Source organism: Mus caroli, chromosome 15 (genome assembly GCF_900094665.2).
Source record: "Mus caroli chromosome 15, CAROLI_EIJ_v1.1, whole genome shotgun sequence".
NCBI classification, from domain to species: Eukaryota; Metazoa; Chordata; class Mammalia; order Rodentia; family Muridae; genus Mus; species Mus caroli.
In genome coordinates, this window is record NC_034584.1 from 40500205 (window position 1) to 40520166 (window position 19962).

Below are 19962 nucleotides of genomic sequence, written 5' to 3' on the forward strand. Positions count from 1 at the left end.
CTTGAATTTGTGCAGGGTGATAAGGATCTATTTGCATTCTTGTACATGCAGGCAGGCATCCAGTTGGACCAACAGCATTTGTTAAAAATGCTTAATTTTTTCTGTTGTACATTTTTTTGTGTTCTTTGTCAAAAATCAAGTGTCTGTAGGTGGTTTGGTTTATTTCAGGGTCTATGACTTAATTAATGAATGGTATGTACTCGTAAGTGGATATTAGTCATAATGTATGGGATACTCATGATACATTCCACAGACCCAAAGAAGCTAAACAAGTAAGGAAAGCCTAAGGGAGAATGCTTGAATATCTCTTAGAAGAGAGAATAAAATTGTCATAGGAGGGAGTGGACTGGGTGGGAGAAGAGATAGGGAATAGAATGGGGTTTCAGGAAAGAGCCAGGAGAATGAATGGAAATCTGTAGCTGGAGCACAGGGAGGAGGGGCATCTCCAGGAAGTTCCAGAGACCTGGGATGCAGGAGTCTGGAGGAGTCTTTGGGGGTGACCTTAGCTGAGACTATTAGCAGTGGAGATATGGAACCTGTAGCCAGGAAGCACCCCAGTGGAAAGATAAGGACACCAACCCACCCCCAATACTTTAGGCCCAAAATTTGTTTTGTCTACAAGAAAGTCAGGTAAAAAGATAGCTGAGGGAATGGCTACCCAATAACAAGCCAATCTTGAAATCCACTGCATAGCCATGCAACAATCCCTGACACTATTAATGATACTCTATTATGCTTGCAGACAGGAGCCTAGCATAATGTCCACTGAGTGGCTCCACAGAGCAGCTGACTGAAACACATGCAGAAACCCACAGCCATACGTTCGACAAAGCTCAGGGATTCTTATGGAATAGTTGAGGGAAGGAATGAGGGCTGTGAAAGAGATACAGCATTTACAGGAAGACCAACAGTGTCTTGAAAAAGTTCAGTACCTTTCAGATATTGAATCACCAACCAAAAGGACTGGATGTAGGAATCACCACACATATGTAGCAGATGTGCAGCTCAGTCTTTATGTGGGTCTTCCATATACTAAAGTGTGTGTTCGCGGCGCTATCCTTAAAGTTGTTACCTGTTTGTGGATTTCATTGCCATTACTGGACTGCCTTGTCTGGCCACAGTGAGAGAGGATATGCCTTGCCCTGTAGAGACTTGAGGTACCTGGGTTGAAAGATACCCACAGGGACCCTCCACCCTCAGTGGAAAAATAGATGGGGAATAGAGGAAGGATGAGATGCGGTGAGGGGGCTTCTGAAGGGATGACCAGAAGAAGGGCAGTGATCTGGATAAAAAGTGAATAAATAATTAATTAATGGAAAAAATGAAAAATTTTTTAACACTTTCAGTCTCTAGGGTCACTTATGGTTTTGTCTTCCATCTTTTAGTCTAGTTTTGCAGCGTGCTTTCTATGACCCCTCACCATTATTTGTAAGGATGCTTATGTTGGCAATATTCTCTTCTGAAAGATCAACACATATGCTCACCTCAAGATCTTTAACTGAATCACATCTGCAAATTTCCTTTTGCCAGATATCATAGTCAATATTTCTTGATCGGAAATGGGAATATTTTTGACATTGTTATGCTGATAGATGAAAACCTAAAGTAGGTTAAACCTTCCAAGTCCTACCACTACAGATCTAGTTCCACTACATTCGAACAACGCATACAACTGGGATCAAATATTCAAACTGTAAGCTGCTGGAAAGAAACTCCAGATATTGAACCACCAACCAAAGGGACTATCTATTCTGAGTGAAGGATCTGTACCTACTCACACCATTGACATGGAATCAGTTACTCTAGTTGTCTTCTCTATCATGATGAACTGTCGGACTCTATTGTGAGTTGAAAAATTAATTTCTTATCTTAAATATGGATTTTGGCAAACATTGAGTCACAGTGATGAGAAAAATAACTAATACTCCTTACTTTCAGGAAAAAAATTGATATTGAGATATTGAGTTCTTATCTGGAGAATCCCATGTTTTGTCCCTCAGTGACATCATATAGGGAACAACTAAAATTCTATAGAAGTACTATTCCAACAGGTTCCAGAATTTTATTGAATAGTTTTACTCTTCTGAGATGGCATTAGGAAAGTTCCTGTTCATTTCCTGAAGAATGTACAACTATCAAAATATGTATGTGGAAGATGAAGTGCTAATGCAGCAAGATGATGTCTCATGAGGAATTGGACCACCTGTTCTCATAGCTTATTCTAGCAAAATTTTCTCGTCTGATTTTATATATTCATACACACAGCCAAAGAACTTGATATCAACTCCCACTGCTTATGAGTCCATACAGGTTTTGAGAAGCAAGAAAGAAATTTATGTTGGAAAATTACTCAATGTATCATTGATAGACACTCATTAATCAGTTTTCTTCAGTAAGTGGTGATATTTTCTCTTTAAGAAAAAAGATGATCCAGAAAAAAAAAGAATATAAATTTACCTAAAATAAAGTCAAGATTTTTGTGTTATAATTATACAATTTTACTTTCCTAAATCCTAAGTGATCTTTATTTATATGAATATCTTGATATAATTTAAGGTTGCTGTATCATAAGGCTAATATAGCTGAGGACATATATGTCCAAGGTTTTGCCTGTTCTCATCAACACTTCTTTTAGAAATCTTTCATGTTATCTTGAAAAGAGTGCTAGGAAAACACACATACCTATTATATGTGCTGGATCTAAAACTCAATCAGATGCAAAACTAACCCTGAGGTTATATTAATGGTTTAGTAACAACATAACATATACTTTAAAAAACTATAGATATAACATTGCTTTTATCTCCTTTTAAAATTTACTTTAAAGTATATCACTCCAAATTTAATTATATGTCACTAGTGCTTAGAATGTGTAAGTAAAAGAGAAATATGAGGGTGTCTATTCTGTTTGTATTGTTTGGTATTAGGCTCAATCTTATAGAGGTATGGCTGTAAGGGTGAACATGAGGTGGGATTCAATTATTAGTTGAGATGAAAAGTTTCTGTAGGTGTTATAATTCACTATAAAATAAGTATTTAGGATTTTATTGTTAAGTATTATAATGGAGACTTAAAAGAGGGCAGCACAATTTTCCACAAGGGTACATAAATAAGAATGCACTTACCTATTAGCTTTAGTAGTTCTTCATTAGTACAGTTTGTTCTTTGATCCTTTGATAATTTTCTTGATGCTATATTATTTAGTGTTAGAAAGTACTAACAACATACAAAGCAAAGCAATTTGTTGTAGTATTGAGAGAATAAATGACATAAAACTTGCATATGCACAATCCATTAGCATTAGGTATTAGATCATAGAGAATCTAGATCATATTTTTATTACACATTAACAAGTAGAAAACCAATTGTTTGATCCAAACCTATCTATCATTCAACATAAAGTATGTGGAAGATAGTGAAAGAAGGGAATCAGTAAAGTAAACTTTATTCCTGTCAAATTTATAGTGGATATAATCATCTTGTTAATATTTGCTGTTAATATACAGCACTCTGATCAACAGGGTATGTTCAGTATCCTGTACCTTGTCTATATGCTGTCTGCAAACTAATCCACGATTTATGCATTTGAGTGCACCAAAGGTACTTCAAATGTCATGGTCACTAAAATAATTAATTGAAATGAAAGATTTAATAACTGAAGTGTACTATTTTTCTGTAAATTTATTTTACCCTTTAGAGATATCACCAGAAAATTACTGTTTCTAGCATAATAGAAGAAAAACAGTGAGTCACAGTGTTGTTACTCCATTAAGCTACAGTTCTTCAGTTCATCCAAACTTACTGATTGCATGAGTAACTATAGCCACGTGACACTAGATTTTCCCATACTCCAGTTGGTACAATCTTCTTAGACATTTGAAATATTTCAAATCAGCATAATGGCTAATTAATTGTCCTAAGTGATAAGTATATTTAAGAAGACACTTTTTAGCAACCTTTTATCTTTATACAAACTTACCTTGGAGTATAACTCTTAGTAGTCTAGTGTCTCTATGTGATTCTTTAAATGGGAAAGACAAAGGAATTAAATGAATGTAAGTAGAGACTGCTGGCCTACAAATATCTGTTCCATTTGAACTCCAAAAATCTGATAATTGTTTCTGTAATTGTGAGCATTCTAGTGACATTCTTGCTAAACTTTCAAATTTATTTCCTAGTGATTCATTTTAAAAATAGATTTTACCTCAAGAATATTAGGGTAGACCCAACCAAAAAGAAGTCCTTAAAATTAACAAACTATATCTAGATTAACAAAATTTTACTGCATTTTGGTTATGAATTCTTGGATAGAAAGTTTATTAATATCACATAAGATGTAATGTGGGTTTTGTAAATATCAGTTCTCTCTCTCTCTCTCTCTCTCTCTCTCTCTCTCTCTCTCTCTCTGTGTGTGTGTGTGTGTGTGTGTGTGTGTGTGTGTGAGTAAACACTACATGGACATGCATACTCATGTGACTATTGTGACTATTTCTATGCTTATATCTCAGTATGTTTTTGTACATGGAAGCCTAGGTAATTTGTGATAAGATTACCAGAACCTCAAAATAAAATAGATAAAAGTACAGAAAAGATCAGGTATAGTCTCTTCTCTGTATATTAGGTTATAACTTTCTACTAATGCACACAGTGCTCAAAATACTATATGTATAAAATTCTGACAAAATCACAAAGATTTTTACTCCCTGCCCCACATGCTGGCTTTTTCACAGTGCTTCAGCAACTGTTCAGTTGAAGATGACTCTGATATTTCTACTTAAGCTCTCTGATGCCAAAGAGTCCCACATGCCCGTAAAACATAAAGTAGTATATATGTGAGTAATGAAACACATTGCAGTATATGGCCCATTCTGCGATGATGCATTTGAACAAGTTTGTGAATCTTGTTGATGCTTTCCTGTCCTTCTTCACTTGCTGATATATTTTCACTGAAGACTGTCATTTGGCTAATTATCAAGAAGAAACCTGATTCAGACATGCTTTTATCTGAATTTTTAACCTGAAAGCCTTAGCCAAGAAGTTGAGGTTAGAAGATTATCAGTGTAGTATGAAGAGATGCATCCATTATGTAGAATTGAAAGTAAAGGATTCCACAAATGCATCCACAAAAAAGTATAAACAGAAACAAAAATCTTTCAGATATGTGTCAGTTCGGAATGACCTATTAATGAACTCCTATTAAATAAAATCTCAAATATATTTCATTTAAAATGCTCAAATTAAACCTTAAACTATGCTGTTACAAATTAAAAATAAACAGTTGATGGGTGTAACAAAATATACAGCTCAGGAAAAATATACTAAGATAATAAAGCAGAAACAAAAGATCTTGTATTGCATAACCCTACTTCTATACATTTAACAAATAGCCACAAGTTATGTAAGTCAATGCCTAGCAAATTAAACATAAATCCATATCTGTTCTGACTTCTGATTTGATTTTGATATAAGCACACAATAAAGCATTTGAAGACTGTTAAATGGTAAAAATATAAAACATAAATATCTCATAAATGCTAAAATATTGACATCCTGGCCTATTGAAAATATCTTATAAAATCTTATCTGTGGTGATGAAAATTATCTTTGACTTAATAAATAGCACATCTGTGACAATCTTCCAGGTTTATTTAGATTTCTGCAGGATGGTTGTCAGAAGACAAAACAGCTATGAATAAGATTGGTGGGAAACTTTTAAAACCTTTAAAAATTGAGCCAAGTCATGTTTTATTTCTTAATATGTTTGCCTTTAACATTTTATACAGATTAAAATTTATAGTGAACTTTAAAAAGGTAAATAATGCAAAACTCTTGTCTATATGTAAAGAAAAAAAAGATAATTTTTAAAGTAATAGGAATATTTTATAATTTGTTTTAATTGTACTTAGAAGGATAGTCATGATTTTCATAGTTCATTGAACAGAAAATCTCAGTTGTGTAACTTCATTATAATTTATAATATAGTGGTGTGACCAAACACAAACAAAAATTGAATACTATTAAGTGAAATGTGACTTCAATAAATTAGAGTCTGCTATATTAATCTCCTGGCCATATAATGAGGCCCAAAGCATAAAAATAAATACAGACACTGCTCTTATCCTTTGATATCTCTAGAGTTTGGCTTTTGAAAACTCCATTCTGATTGCTGATGCTCTAGAGTAAACATCTGGGTTCTTGCTGGTGCTGAGTAGACAGGCAGAAAAAAACAACATCAATACCAGGACTCTAATTGAACTGTTTACTCCTAGACACTAGTGTATATGTGAATTCAGACAAAAATACTACATTCTGTTTATTGTTCCTTTTTTATTGTAATGCACCCAGTACTGAGGTACTATGGAAATTGGGTTTTATAGCTCATGTAATGATACTGCTCCCTCAGGTCACAAGCAAGGCCTGGTCTCTCTTAGTCAACGACACAGCATTTTTGGTCTTACAAACCTATCAGATCTGCAGACTAAATTGCAGAAGAGAGAACCATATTATGTAAGACTAATTTGTAGTATTCTATATCAAGTATTTTGACATAAATTCTTTATCGTCTGCTTGTGTGTAGAATTTGGTGAAGTCGTGATCCTTCAATATATTTTCTAGGACTCTAGAAACCAAAGAAAATAGCATTAATTCTGGGACATAAGTTTGTTAGTGATTTAGTTACAGCAGAAATCTGGTAGTTGATTATAACCATGATAAGTACTGCCTCTTAAAAGTCGTGGAGACATATTTGTAAAGATAGTCATGAAAGGAAAAGGGCAGACATGTACTGAATGAAAATTACCCATGACATGATTTATATTCTGAGCATGGACTCTACGAGTTTAGCATAGTTACTGAATAAATTGATTGGTGGATGAAGTGCAAGGGGTGCTTTTACAAAATGATGAGAAATAATTAGCAAAAGAAACATGAGTATTACCTACCTGCCACTCAGTCAGACAGACAGACAAAGGTGATTATGGAAAAACTGGGAAACATTTTATATGTTACAGAGAGAATGTAACTTATGCTATAATTAGCTGGTTGGAAAGGAATGCAATTTCTTTTCCCTTTCTGACTGCCATTGCCCCCCACCCAAACAAAACAAAACAAAACAAAACAAAACAAAAACCAAAAACTTGGGAATTGTTTGTGCACATATTCTTCAATATGTGGAACCAATTAAATTATAGAGATTGTTTATTTCAAAAAGTGTTGGTTTGTATGAGCTTTCATTCCTTATATTTTCTGTTGCTCTAATAAAACATCATGGCCAAGACCACTTACAGAAGTAAGGGCTTATGTGGAATTGTAATACCAGAAGGATGGCAGGCATTGTCGATGAAACATCAGCTCACAACTGGGAACAAAGTGTTGAAACGCTTGAGATTATGGAGGACATTGCATTCAAACAGCCACATCAACCAAATACCTGTGTTACATTTGTTAATTGCCACATAGAAATCAGAGGCCTATCCCTTAGTGGTATTGGTGGGATAGTAAGGAGACCTTCATTTTTACCTTTGGTAATATTGTTTGGATAATATAAGCAATTCATGAACTGCAGATTGTTAATATAGATCAATCTGATAGCTGGTTTTGTAAATCTGCACAGTGCAGAATCACCTGGAAACAGTCTCCATGGGGAACTGTTCCTAAGAAAATCTGAATTTTCTTTTTTGTTTTGATTTAGACAAGAAATCCTGAAACATATAAGAATGGAGATAATAGATTATCTCCATTAATCATTATTTTTTTAACTGCAAATGAAAGATGAGTGTTTCCTAAATATTATTTAAGCTATTGGGATAATGGGAGTGAAGAGGTGGCTCAGTAGTTAAGAGAACTTCTTGCTCTTACCGAAAAAGGAAGTCTAGTTCCCCTAACAATATGGCAACTCACATCTGGAACTCCAATTTCAGGGAACTGAATGTCTCTCTGGACTCTCCAACCTTTTGCATAGCTTTTGATATGAATGAGAGTTGTTATATAAAATGCCTTTTAAAATATATTCTAATATATATTTTTTAATTTTAGTAAAGGTTTAGATACTATTTCAATTGAGGAAATAGATAGATTGTGCTAATAATTTCCATTAATTACAGACCAAACACTCATGTCTATGCTTCATTGTTTGATAATTACATAGAAATAATTAATGGAAAATGAATGGTGTGCTGGGATTAGTTTAGGAGTTGATGGCAGATTTCATAATATACAATAAAGAATATATTAAAGAATATATATTAATATATAATAAAGGCAAACACTCTTCCATTGCTGGTAGGAACGCAACCGTGTACAGTCATTATGAAAATCAATATGATGATTTCTTGGAAAATTGTGGCTCGATCTACTTCAAGATTTAGCTATAGCACTTTTGGATATATACCCAAAGGACACCCCATCCTATCTTGAAGACACTTCCTCAAATGTTTATATTCACTTTATTCATAATAGCCATTATTAGAAACAACATAGATGTCTCTAGATTTTTATTAGGTATTTTCCTCATTTACATTTCCAATGCTATCCCAAAAGTCCCCCATACCCTCCCCCCCCACTCCCCTACCCACCCACTCCCACTTTTTGGCCCTGGCATTCCCCTGTACTGGGGCATATAAAGTTTACAAGTCCAATGGGCCTCTCTTTCCAGTGATGGCCNACTAGGCCATNTTTTGATACATATGCAGCTAGAGACAAGAGCTCCAGGGTACTGGTTAGTTCATAATGTTGTTCCACCTATAGGGTTGCAGATCCCTTTAGCTCCTTGGGTACTTTCTCTAGTTCCTCCATTGGGGGCCCTGTGATCCATCCAATAGCTGACTGTGAACATCCACTTACTTATGTGTTTGCTAGGCCCAGGTATAGTCTCACAAGAGATAGCTATATCTGGGTCCTTTCAGCAAAATCTTGCTAGTGTATGCAATGGTGTCAGCGTTTGGAAGCTGATTATGGGACGGATCCCCGGATATGGCAGTCTCTAGATGGTCCATCCTTTGTTACAGCTCCAAACTTTGTCTCTGTAACTCCTTCCATGGGTGTTCTGTTCCCAGTTCTAAGAAGGGGCAAAGTGTCCACACTTTGGTCTTCTTGAGTCTCATGCGTTTAGCAAATTGTATCTTATATCTTGGGTATCCTAAGTTTCTGAGCTAATATCCACTTATCAGTGAGTACATATCGTATGAGTTCTTTTGTGATTGGGTTACCACACTCAGAATGATGCCCTCCAGGTCCATCCATTTGCCTAGGATTTTCATAAATTCATTCTTTTTAATAGCTGAGTAGTACTCCATAGATGTCTCTAAAGAGAAGACTAAATTTTTTTTTTTAAAAAGGTGTTGGTCTCAACTGTATAAAAGCAATGGCAATAGGAAATTGCAGACAAGTAGAGAGGATTAAAAAATATGTTTTGGGTGAGAAAACCAGACCCAGAAAGACAAATGTAACCACTTCTAAGTAGATACTAGCTTTTGTTTTGTTTTGTTCTGTTTTGTTTTATTTTGTTTTGTGTTGTTTTCTAATATGGAACACTTCATGAATTTGCTTGCCAGCCTTGTGCAGGGGTCATGCTAATCTTCTCTGTATGTTTCCAATTTTAGTATATGTGCTGCCGAAGTGAGCATGATATTAGCTTTTAAGTAAAGGATAATCATGCTACAATCCATAGACCCAGAGAAACTAAGTAGCAAGGTAAGATCTAGGAAATAGAAAAATTTCTCAGGTGGAATTGGAGAGGGATGAGATGGGAATAAGAGGGATCTGGTTTGAGGGAGTGATCAAGGAATAGTGTACTATAAGAGATGACTGAATTCGAAGGCATTATGTTGGGGGGCATTTGAAAGCCTAGTACAGTAGAAACTCCCAGGGTTTTACATGTGTGAACCTACTAAGTACTCCGAGTAGAGGAGGGTATGGAGCTTGAACCAGCCATTTTCCATAGCCAGGCAACTTCCAGTGGTGAGGATGAGACACCAACCAGTCACAAAACCTTCAATCAGCAATCTACCCTGCATGAAAAATAGGCTGCATGCTGAGGGAATAGAGACACAGAACTTATGGTAGACACAATCAGCAAATGGAGACTACACCTGAGACTACATAGATGACCAGGAACAGGAACAGGAAACTAGATATCCCAAGGGCATAAGATAGAAGTATCAAAGAAAACACATGGTGGACCTTGTGGTTCTAACTGTATATGTAGCAGAGGATGGCCTAGTCGGTCATCAGGGTCATCAGCGGGAGGAGAGGCCCTAGGTCCTGTGAAGGTTCTATGCCCAAGTATAGAGGAATGTCAGGTCTGGGAATGGGAGTGGGTGGGTTGGAGCAGAGGGAGGGAGGGGATAGGGGATTTTCAAAGGGGAAACTAGGAAAGGGAATAACATTTGAAATGTAAATAAAGAAAATATCTAATAAAATATATAAAAATAAATACAAGAAGAAATTAAGTAAACAATGAAAAAAAAGAAAAAGAAAATGTATGCATTAAAAAAATCAATAAGCCAGGCAGTGGTAGCACACGCCTTCAATCCCAGCACTTGGGAGGCAGAGGCAGGCAGATTTATGATTTCGAGGCCAGCCTGGTCTACAGAGTGAGTTCCAGGACATCTAGAGCTATACAGAGAAACACTGTCTCAAAAAACGAAAAAGAGAAAAAAAATCAACAAGAAGATTCCTAATAATTCTATTATACTCAGATCATTACTTAGACCAACATTAATGAGTGAGATTTTCTGTGGCAGCTGATGGAAGCAGATGCAGAGATCCATAGTCAAACATTAGGTGGAGAGAGAGCACAAATTTAAACTTTCATGAAAACAAATACTTTGTGAAGATACATTTTAAGCATGTGTATAACATTAACCTGGTTAAGGCACCATGCTAGTTAACATGAAAGCTTCCATTGTTTATGTTTCTCTACCTCCTATTTCTCCATACTAAACCAGGGAAATACATCAGTGATTAACTCTGAATTATCAGTAATGAATTGCTGTTGCATTAAGAAAACAAAGCCCTTTCCCTTGGAGTCACTTAGAAGGAGGCCAAATTTGAATTTTCATTTTTTAAAATATTTACAAATGTATGTATTTGTATATGCCAAATTTTCTTCTTTTTGTTTACTTTTTTTTAAACTCCAGATTTTATTCCCCTTCTGGTCCACACTCTGACTGTTCCACATCCCATACTTCCTCCCCGCCCCTGTCTTCATGAGGATGCCCCCACACCCCACCTCATCAGACCTCTAAACTATCTAGGGCCTCCAGTCTCGTGAGGGTTAGGTGCATCTTCTCTGACTAAACACAGATCCAGCAGTCCTCTGTTGCATATGTATTGGGGGCCTCATATCAGCTAGATTATGTTGCCTGGTTGGTGCTCCAGTATCTGACAGATTTCTGGGGTCAAGGTTAAATGGGACTGCTGGGCCTCCTACAGGGTCACCCTCCTCCTCAGCTTCTTCCAGCTTTCCCCTAATTCAACCAAAGAGGCCAGCAGCTTCTGTCCATTGGTTGCATGCAAATATCTGACTGTGACTCTTTCAGCTGCTTCTTTGGTCTTTCAGAGGGCAGCAGTCATGATAGGTCCCTTTTTGTGAGCACTCCATAGCCTTAGTAATAGTGTCAGGTTTGGGGGCCTACCTTTGTCTGTATCTCACTTTGGGTCTGTTGCTGGATCTTCTTTTCCTTAGGCTCCTTTCCATTACCATCCCTGCAGTTCCTCCAATTATGGGTCAGAGTTTTGACTGTGGGATGTCAAGCCCATCCCTCACTTGATGCTCTGTCTACCTGCTGGATGTGGACTCTACAAGATACCTCTTATCAATGAAGGGCATTTCATCTAAACTTCCTCTCTTTGAATCCAGAGAGTCTCTCACCTCCCAGGTCTCTGGTACATTCTGGAGTGTCCCCACTTCCTCCTCCCTCTTGAGGTTGCATGTTTCCATTCTGTTTTTGCTGGCCCTCAGGAACTTCAGTCCTTTCCCTCATGCAATACCTGATTATGTTCCCCTCTCGAGCCACCACCATCCTATTTCCCTCCCAGATCTCTCTATCCCCCATTGTGGTTGCTTTCTTCTCATTCCCAAGTGGGACTGAGGCACCCTCACTTGGGCCTTTCAGTTTGTTGACCTTTTTGAGTTCTGTGGTTTGTATCTTGGGTATTTGGTACTTTTCTTTTCTTCCTTCCTTCCTTCCTTCCTTCCTTCCTTCCTTCCTTCCTTCCTTCCTTCCTTCCTTCCTTTTTTTTTATCAATATCCACTTATTAGTGAGTACATACCATGCATGTTCTTTTGAATCTGAGTTACCTCACTCAGGATGATATTTTCTAGTTCCATCCATTTGCCAGCAAAACTCAGGATGTCCTCATTCTTAATAGCTAAATAGTATTCCATTGTATAAATAAACCACATTTTCTGTATCCATTTTTCTGTCGTGGTACATCTGGATTATTTCCAGGTTCTGACTATCATAAACAAGTCCACTATGAACATAGTGGAACATGTGCCCCTGTGGCAGGGTGGGACAACTTTTGGATATATTCTCAAGAGTGGTATTGCTGGATCTTCAGATAGATCTATTTCCAATTTTCTGATCCTCAGATAGATTTCCAGAGGGGGAAATTAAATTTCCTAAACAGAACTCCAATGGCTCATGCTCTAAGATCAAGAATTTATAAATGGGACTTCATGAAACAGGAAAATTTCTTTAAGGCAAAAGACATAACCAATTGCTACATCCAATCCAGTAGTGACTCTAATGACAGGCCTAGAAACCTGGATGCAGTCCTGAGGCAAAAAGTTCACGGAAACTTAGTCTCCTGGAACCGTGGCATCCTATATAATGGATGCTCCAAATCTGTCCTTGCTTTAGTAGGGTGTATGAAACTGTGTGCTTTCCTTCAGTATTGTTTTATTATGATAGCCTCTAAGGATTGATTTTGACATATAGCTAAGTTAGATTAGCCTTCACCAGTGTTCCAATGTCCTAGGCAGTCTTTGAGCTGACCCTGGGCATAGATAGCTGAGTCACTGTCATACCCAGGAATTTACAGTGACCTAGGAAGAAGAAAGGTTGTGGTCTAAGAAGGAAATGGAGTAAATACTTAGAACTATAGATAGCTGAGTAACTCCCATACACAAGTACTTACAATGGCCTAGGGGGAAGGTGGACTAGAATAATAGGCTAGAATTGGACCTATGGCCAGGGTATGAAGCCCTTTCTTCTGGCTTCTAAGATTAAGCTGACCTTAGGTGGGGATGTTTTTTGATCCCAGTTAGTTCCTGTTAGCTTTTAGTATGCATTCTTCTGTTTTGTTGTAAAAGTAATTTTGTATCAGATAACTTCAGTGTACCTTGGATGGCCTTATTGTATCACTTATCTTCTTTGTTTTTGTAGTATATAAGACTGATGCTCATTTTGACAAATTATATTCAGAGACAGCACACTCCCTTGTGTCCTTGTCTGTTTGTCACCCTTCTTGCCAACTCCCTGCTCACCTGTAACCAGAACCCTGGTTTCTCCCTCAGATTGAGGGGGGGCGACTGAGGCAGGTCTGCGGCAACCAATAAGACAAATTGGCAACCTACAGATTGGGAAAAACATCTTCCCTAACTCCACATCTGATAGAGAGATAATATCCAAAATATATAAAGAACTCAAGAAGCTAATCACCAATAAACCAAACACGCCAATTATAAAATGGGGTATAAACTAAACAGAGAATTTACAACAGAGGAATCTCGAATGGCTGAGAATGACCTAAAGAAATGTTAAAATTCCTTTGTGATCAGAGAAATGCAAATCAAAATGATCCTGAGATTTCACCTTACACCAATCAGAATGGCTAAGATCTAAAACTCAAGTGACAGCACACATTGGCAAGGATGTAGAGAAAGAGAAACACTCCTCCATTGCTGGTGGGATTGCAAACTGGTACAACCATTCTGGAATTTTCTACTTAGTGCTCCTCTGTCTTTTTTTTTTTTTTTTTTTGCATGAGTCTGAATCTGTGCCTGTCTCCCTGTGTACAACTGTCTGTTTTTCTTTGTCTTATGAATATTTCTATCTGTGTATGTCTATCATATGATTATGTTTGTCTGTCCTACACAAAAAGCTTCACTCTCTCTTTATTTAACAGTAGAGGAAGCATCACTTGGTGAATGAATTGTATACTTTAATGAAATTGTTAAATATTTTACAAATTCTCCAACTAATCCCAACTGACCAAAACTATAAACAGTACTACATACTTCATTGTTTATCACCAAATGTCTATAATTTGGTGCTTTTAACCAATATGGTAGATTTTAGAAAGTTGCTTTATTTGTTGTTTTCAGGAAATGATACACACACATTTCTGGGTCAGGGGCATGCATGTGTGAGGGCATAAGTTAGTATCACAGTTACGCATTTGCTTGGGTTGTAAAAGATGAATTACATTATAGAATGGGAAATCTAAGGCAAATAAGGTCAATTATTACATTTCTCATTTAGAAGCAAGTATAATATAGGCACTAAACAGTAGGATATCAATCTTATGTGACTTCAAGGTATATTTATTAGCCTTGGCAACAAGGTCCAGCAAAAATTTCAGTTTCGTAAAATATAAGATATATTTTTAAAACATTGAATCACAATATCTTTATTGTGTCTGAGATGACAAGTGCAAACTACCACAACCAAGTTTCCATGGTTTTTGAAAATTTGAACTAAGACTGTTTGAGCCATTTTCCTGTCCAATAGTTTTTATTTTTAATAGTTGATGACTTCTTAATTTCAAAAGGAAGATAAATGACTGTGGGGAACTAAACGTGAAGAAAAAAATAAACAAATGATGTAATTTTATTCTTGAGAAGTCTCATGAATGAGACTAACACATTTTGATACTGAGGAAACAAGGGTAAACAGGACTTCCTGTCTATGGGGTGATAAAAAGGTTTACAAGTAAATCTAAAATGGAAATAAGGAATTGGAGATAAATATGGTTAAAATGCATGGTATAAAATTCTGAATTAATTAATAAGATTTTTTTTAAGTTTGAAACTATTCTTATAACTGAAAGAAGTCTGTTATTTGCTTTTCATGCATGTAGAACAATTTCTACCTAGTGGAAAAATATACTGTGAAATTTTCATCTTCACTTTATGAAATAAATTCAGTAAGGTAGCATAGGAAGTAAGAAGACAAATATAGACACTGTCAATTTTATTCCCTCCTTAGGTAAAATATCCCTGAAGCAGTTTTACTCACCTACTCAGAAGCTGGGAGTAGAGACTTTCACTTTCCACTTAATGTATTTAGTCTGAATAATTTATTTAAGCACAGTCAAATCAACAATCAGACACAGCTAAAGGAAACAGCAGATAAGGATTGATTTTCTTCCCTCCTGAGCTAGAAAGTTGATTATAAATGGTGAAAAATCTAGAGAAGATATCTTAGTAGGAAGCAATTCTAGTTATCTAAAGTTTCTGCCAGTTGAAGACAGGGGACATCTATGACTGTGCTTCTGAGACCTTTTGTATGCTTGACATTCCAATAACAACAGAAATGCTGAAATAAGTCATCATGTTGCAAACAGACTTTCCTGTTATTGCTACAGGGTGAAACTTTGAATGCTGACATATACACCAATGATTATAGATGTGTATTTCCTCACTCATATTTACAAGGGTACTGGAAATTGAAAGTGAGGTCTTCATGTTTATGAAGACCACTTCATTCCCTAAGTCATTTATCTAGTACTGAGAGTTTATTAGAAAGAAACATTACTACTTCTCCAACATTATTTATGAAAGTACATCACATATTTTCTTCCATTTAGTTACTCTTTTATTCTTCATTCACTCATGTGTTTGTTTGTTTACAATTTTTGTTTCATTTTACTTTTACCTACATTTACCTTCCTTGGGCCATTGAAATGATTCAGTTGGTAAAGGTGACTGCCCCCAAGTCTCTTGATATTAGTTCAGGCATTAGAACATACATGGTGACAGTGACTCCTGTGGTTTGCCTTCTGATCATCGAATGGCTGTGGAAGCACATGTGTGTCCATACATTGACTGAAATTTAAAAGTAAACAAATGTAATATCAACATTACTAAATTGGACTGTATTTATTAAGATAAACTCTGGGCCTATTAGTACTCTTCAGAGTACTAATATTTACTTTAACTAATTTTAACTCTCAAGACCACATACATATATTAATATATATTCTGTTTTGGATATAAATATCCCTTTGAGTATATTTTATCAACAAGGTAATATACATGCAGACTTAGATTTACTTTATTTAGTATGGGTGCTTGTATGTGTGTGCACACATGGGTGTGCTTGTGAAAATGTGTCTGTGTGTGTGGTGAGGGGTATGTATATGCATGGCATGTGTATAGAGATGTTGACTACAGAAGCCAGAAATGAGTTTCTGATCACTTTAAACCCAGTTACAGTAAGTTGTTTGCCATCTGATGTTGATGCTGGGAACTGAATTCTATGTCCTCTGCATGGGCAGAAACTGGTCTAAAACACTGAATCATTTTGTGACTTGTTAAGACAACTACATCATTTGGATTAACTCTTTCTTCCTTTTCCTATTTTTCATATTCCTTGAAGCTTAAGAATTATTGGGTTGTTATGTTTTGATATAATGTATAGAAAACTATGATACTATATGACAAATAGTTTTATATCTTTTTTAAAAACATCTATTTTTTTCATACAAAATATCCTGATTATATTTTTTCCTTACCCTTCTTAGTTCCTCTTCACCTCCCTTTCCTTCAGAATCCAATTCCTTTCTGTATCTCATTTTAAAAGAAAATACTTATAAAAGTTAACAAGAAAACATGACAAAACAAGCTACTGTAAGATGAAGCAAAAACTTTCATATCAAAGTAGAACATGGCAACCCAACATGAGGAAAATAGTCCCAAGAGCAGGAAAAGAGTCAGAGATACATAATTGGGAATCCCATAATAACATTAAGCTAACAGCTATAACGTATATGATATAGGACCTCTTGTAGGATAATGTAGGCCCTGTGCTTTCTGTTCCAGTCTCTGGGAGCTCACATGAGCCTTCCTAAGTTCATCTAGAATGTATTGTTCTCCATTCCCTCTGATTCTTAAAATCTTTCTGCCTCTTCTTGCACAGAATTCACCAAGCTCTGAGGTGAGGGATGTGATATAAACTTACAATTTATACACTCACGTTGTGTAATATTTGGTTGTAGGTCTCTGTATCTGTTCCCATCTGGTACAGATGAAGCTTCTCTGTTGATCACTGGATTAGGGACTGATCTGTGAGTACAGCAGAATGTCTCATTAGTTATTGTACTGGCTAGTTTTGTGTCAACTTAACACAGCTGGAGTTATCACAGAGAAAGGAGCTTCAGTTGAGGAAATGCCTCCATGAGATCCAACTGTAAAGAATTTTCTCAATTAGTGATCAAGGGGGAAAGGCCCCTTGTGGGTTGAACCATCTCTGGGCTGGTAATCTTGGTTCTATAAGAGAGCAGGCTGAGCAAGCCAGGGGAGGCAAGCCAATAAAGAACATTCCTCCATGGCCTCAGCATCAGCTTCTGCTTCCTGACCTGTTTGAGTTCCAGTCCTGACTTCCTTAGTGATAAACAGCATTATGGAATTGTAAGCTGAATAAACCCTTTCCTCCCCAACTTGCTTCTTGGTCATGATGTTTGTGCATGAAGAGAAACCCTGACTAAGACAAATTGGTACCAGCAGAGTGGGGTATTCCTGTGACAACCTGACCATGTTTTGGGGAGGACTGTGGAAGGACTTTGGAAATTTGGGCCAGAAGATCCATTTGGTGTTAAGAGCTCTGTCGATTGTGTTACCTCACTCAGGATGATGCCCTCCAGGTCCATCCATTTGCCTAGAAATTTCATAAATTCATTCTTTTTAATAGCTGAGTAGTATTCCATTGTGTAAATGTACATTTTCTGTATCCATTCCTCTGTTGAGGGACAACTGGGTTCTTTCCAGCTTCTGGCTATTATAAATAAGACTGCTATGAACATAGTGGAGCATGTATCCTTCTTACCGGTTGGGACATCTTCTGGATATTTGCCCAGGAGAGGTATTGCTGGAATATCCAGGGATCCACTCCATAATCTGCTTCCAAACGCTGACACCATTGCATACACTAGCAAGATTTTGCTGAAAGGAAGCAGATATAGCTGTCTCTTGTGAGACTATGCCGGGGCCTAGCAAACACAGAAGTGGATGCTCACAGTCAGCTATTGGATGGATCACAGGGCCCCCAATGGAGGAGCTAGAGAAAGTACCCAAGGAGCTAAAGGGATCTGCAACCATATAGGTGGAACAACATTATGAACTACTGCTTGTGGACGTTGTACATCGTGGTGCGGAGCCTAGTGCGCACCACGATGTACAACGTCCACAAGCAGGGCCTCTGCATCAGCTCCTGCTTCCTGACCTGTTTGAGTTCCAGTCCTGACTTCCTTGGTGATAAACAGCATTATGGAATTGTAAGCTGAATAAACCCTTTCCTCCCCAACTTGCTTCTTGGTCATGATGTTTGTGCAGGAATAGAAACCCTGACTAATACAGTTATCATTTTACTTTTTGTTTATTGAGTTTTTGACCAGTTGTGTTTCATTTTACCCTAGATTTCTGGGATATATAGTCTCTGGATCTTTGTTATGCAATTAGTAGAAGATATGCACTTCTTCTCCATGTTCAATGAGTTTAATGGGGTCTGAATGTTGTCTTTGCCTAATGGGCCATGATGTCAGTTTGCAGAGAATAATCCTTTACTTTAGGATCAGCTTGGTTTGTTTAGAGATTTCCATGGGACTCCCTTGGCCAACAACTGACCTAAATGTACCCAGTCCCTAGTCTACTACACTGTCTCAACATCATCCACCAAATGCTCCACAATCCACAATTCCTACAGTATCTCCCTGCACACACTTTCTCTCTCTCCATTCCATTCCCCATCTGATATGCCATACTCATATTGCTACTTGCCCCAAGTCCACTGGTAAAATATGTTCTATTTCCCCTTTCCAGGGAGTTCCATATATTCCCTCTAGCCTCCTCTTTACCTAATCTCTCAGTTTTTAGCTTCATTAATATTTATATAATGGTTAATACCCACTTATAAGAAAATACTTACAATACTTGTTTTTCTAGGTCTGCATTATCTCACTGTTGATAACTATTTTGTGTAGTTTCACATACTTGCAAATTTCATTATGTCATTTCTAATACCTGAATATTTACACAATACCCAATTATGTGAATATACCATATTTTTAATTTAATGATTATTCAGCTGAAGGAAGTCTAGTTTGTTTCCACTTTCATATTATTAAAAATAAAGCAACATTGTACATGGTTAAGCATATAGGATATGGTAAGGGGAGTGTCCTTTGGGTATGCTCAAGAGATGCAAGAGATGTATAACAGAGTCTTGTGGTAAATAAATTCTCAGGTATTTTTTCAATTGTTTGCTTGTTTGTTTTTGTTTTACATTTATTTATTTACATTCCAAACATTGACACCCCTTCAGCCTCAGTCTCCTTTCCCACAGTCCCTCCTCCACCCCCTTGCCTCCAAAAGGGTTATCCCCCTCATCTGCCCTCCCCCTTCCCTAGGTCTTTTGATTAAGTCCATCTTCTCTCACTAAGCCCAAACTAGGCATATCTCTGCTATGTATATGCCAAGGGCCCTGGACTGGCCTGTGTATGTGTATGTTTCTGGTTGGTGACTTAGTCTCTGGGAGGTCCTGACGTCTGCATTAGTTGAGACTGCTGGTCTTCTCCTGGGATTACTCTCCCTTTCTGCTTCTTCAGTCCTTCCCCAGATACCCTACTTCAGCTCAATCTCAGTATTAAGAGGAATCACAACACTGATTGCTATAGTGCTTGTAGTTGCTTACATTCCCACAGGCAATGGAGGAGAATCCCACTTGCCCCGCATCTTT

General features: G+C 37.0%; 1 non-coding gene across 1 annotated transcript; it reads right to left on the reverse strand.

Annotated features, from left to right (window-relative positions):
• Positions 1-9516: 9516 nt before the first annotated feature.
• On the reverse strand, positions 9517-9623 carry LOC115029529. Its single transcript, XR_003835090.1, has one exon. It is a non-coding gene; the product is annotated as a U6 spliceosomal RNA (small nuclear RNA).
• Positions 9624-19962: the final 10339 nt, after the last annotated feature.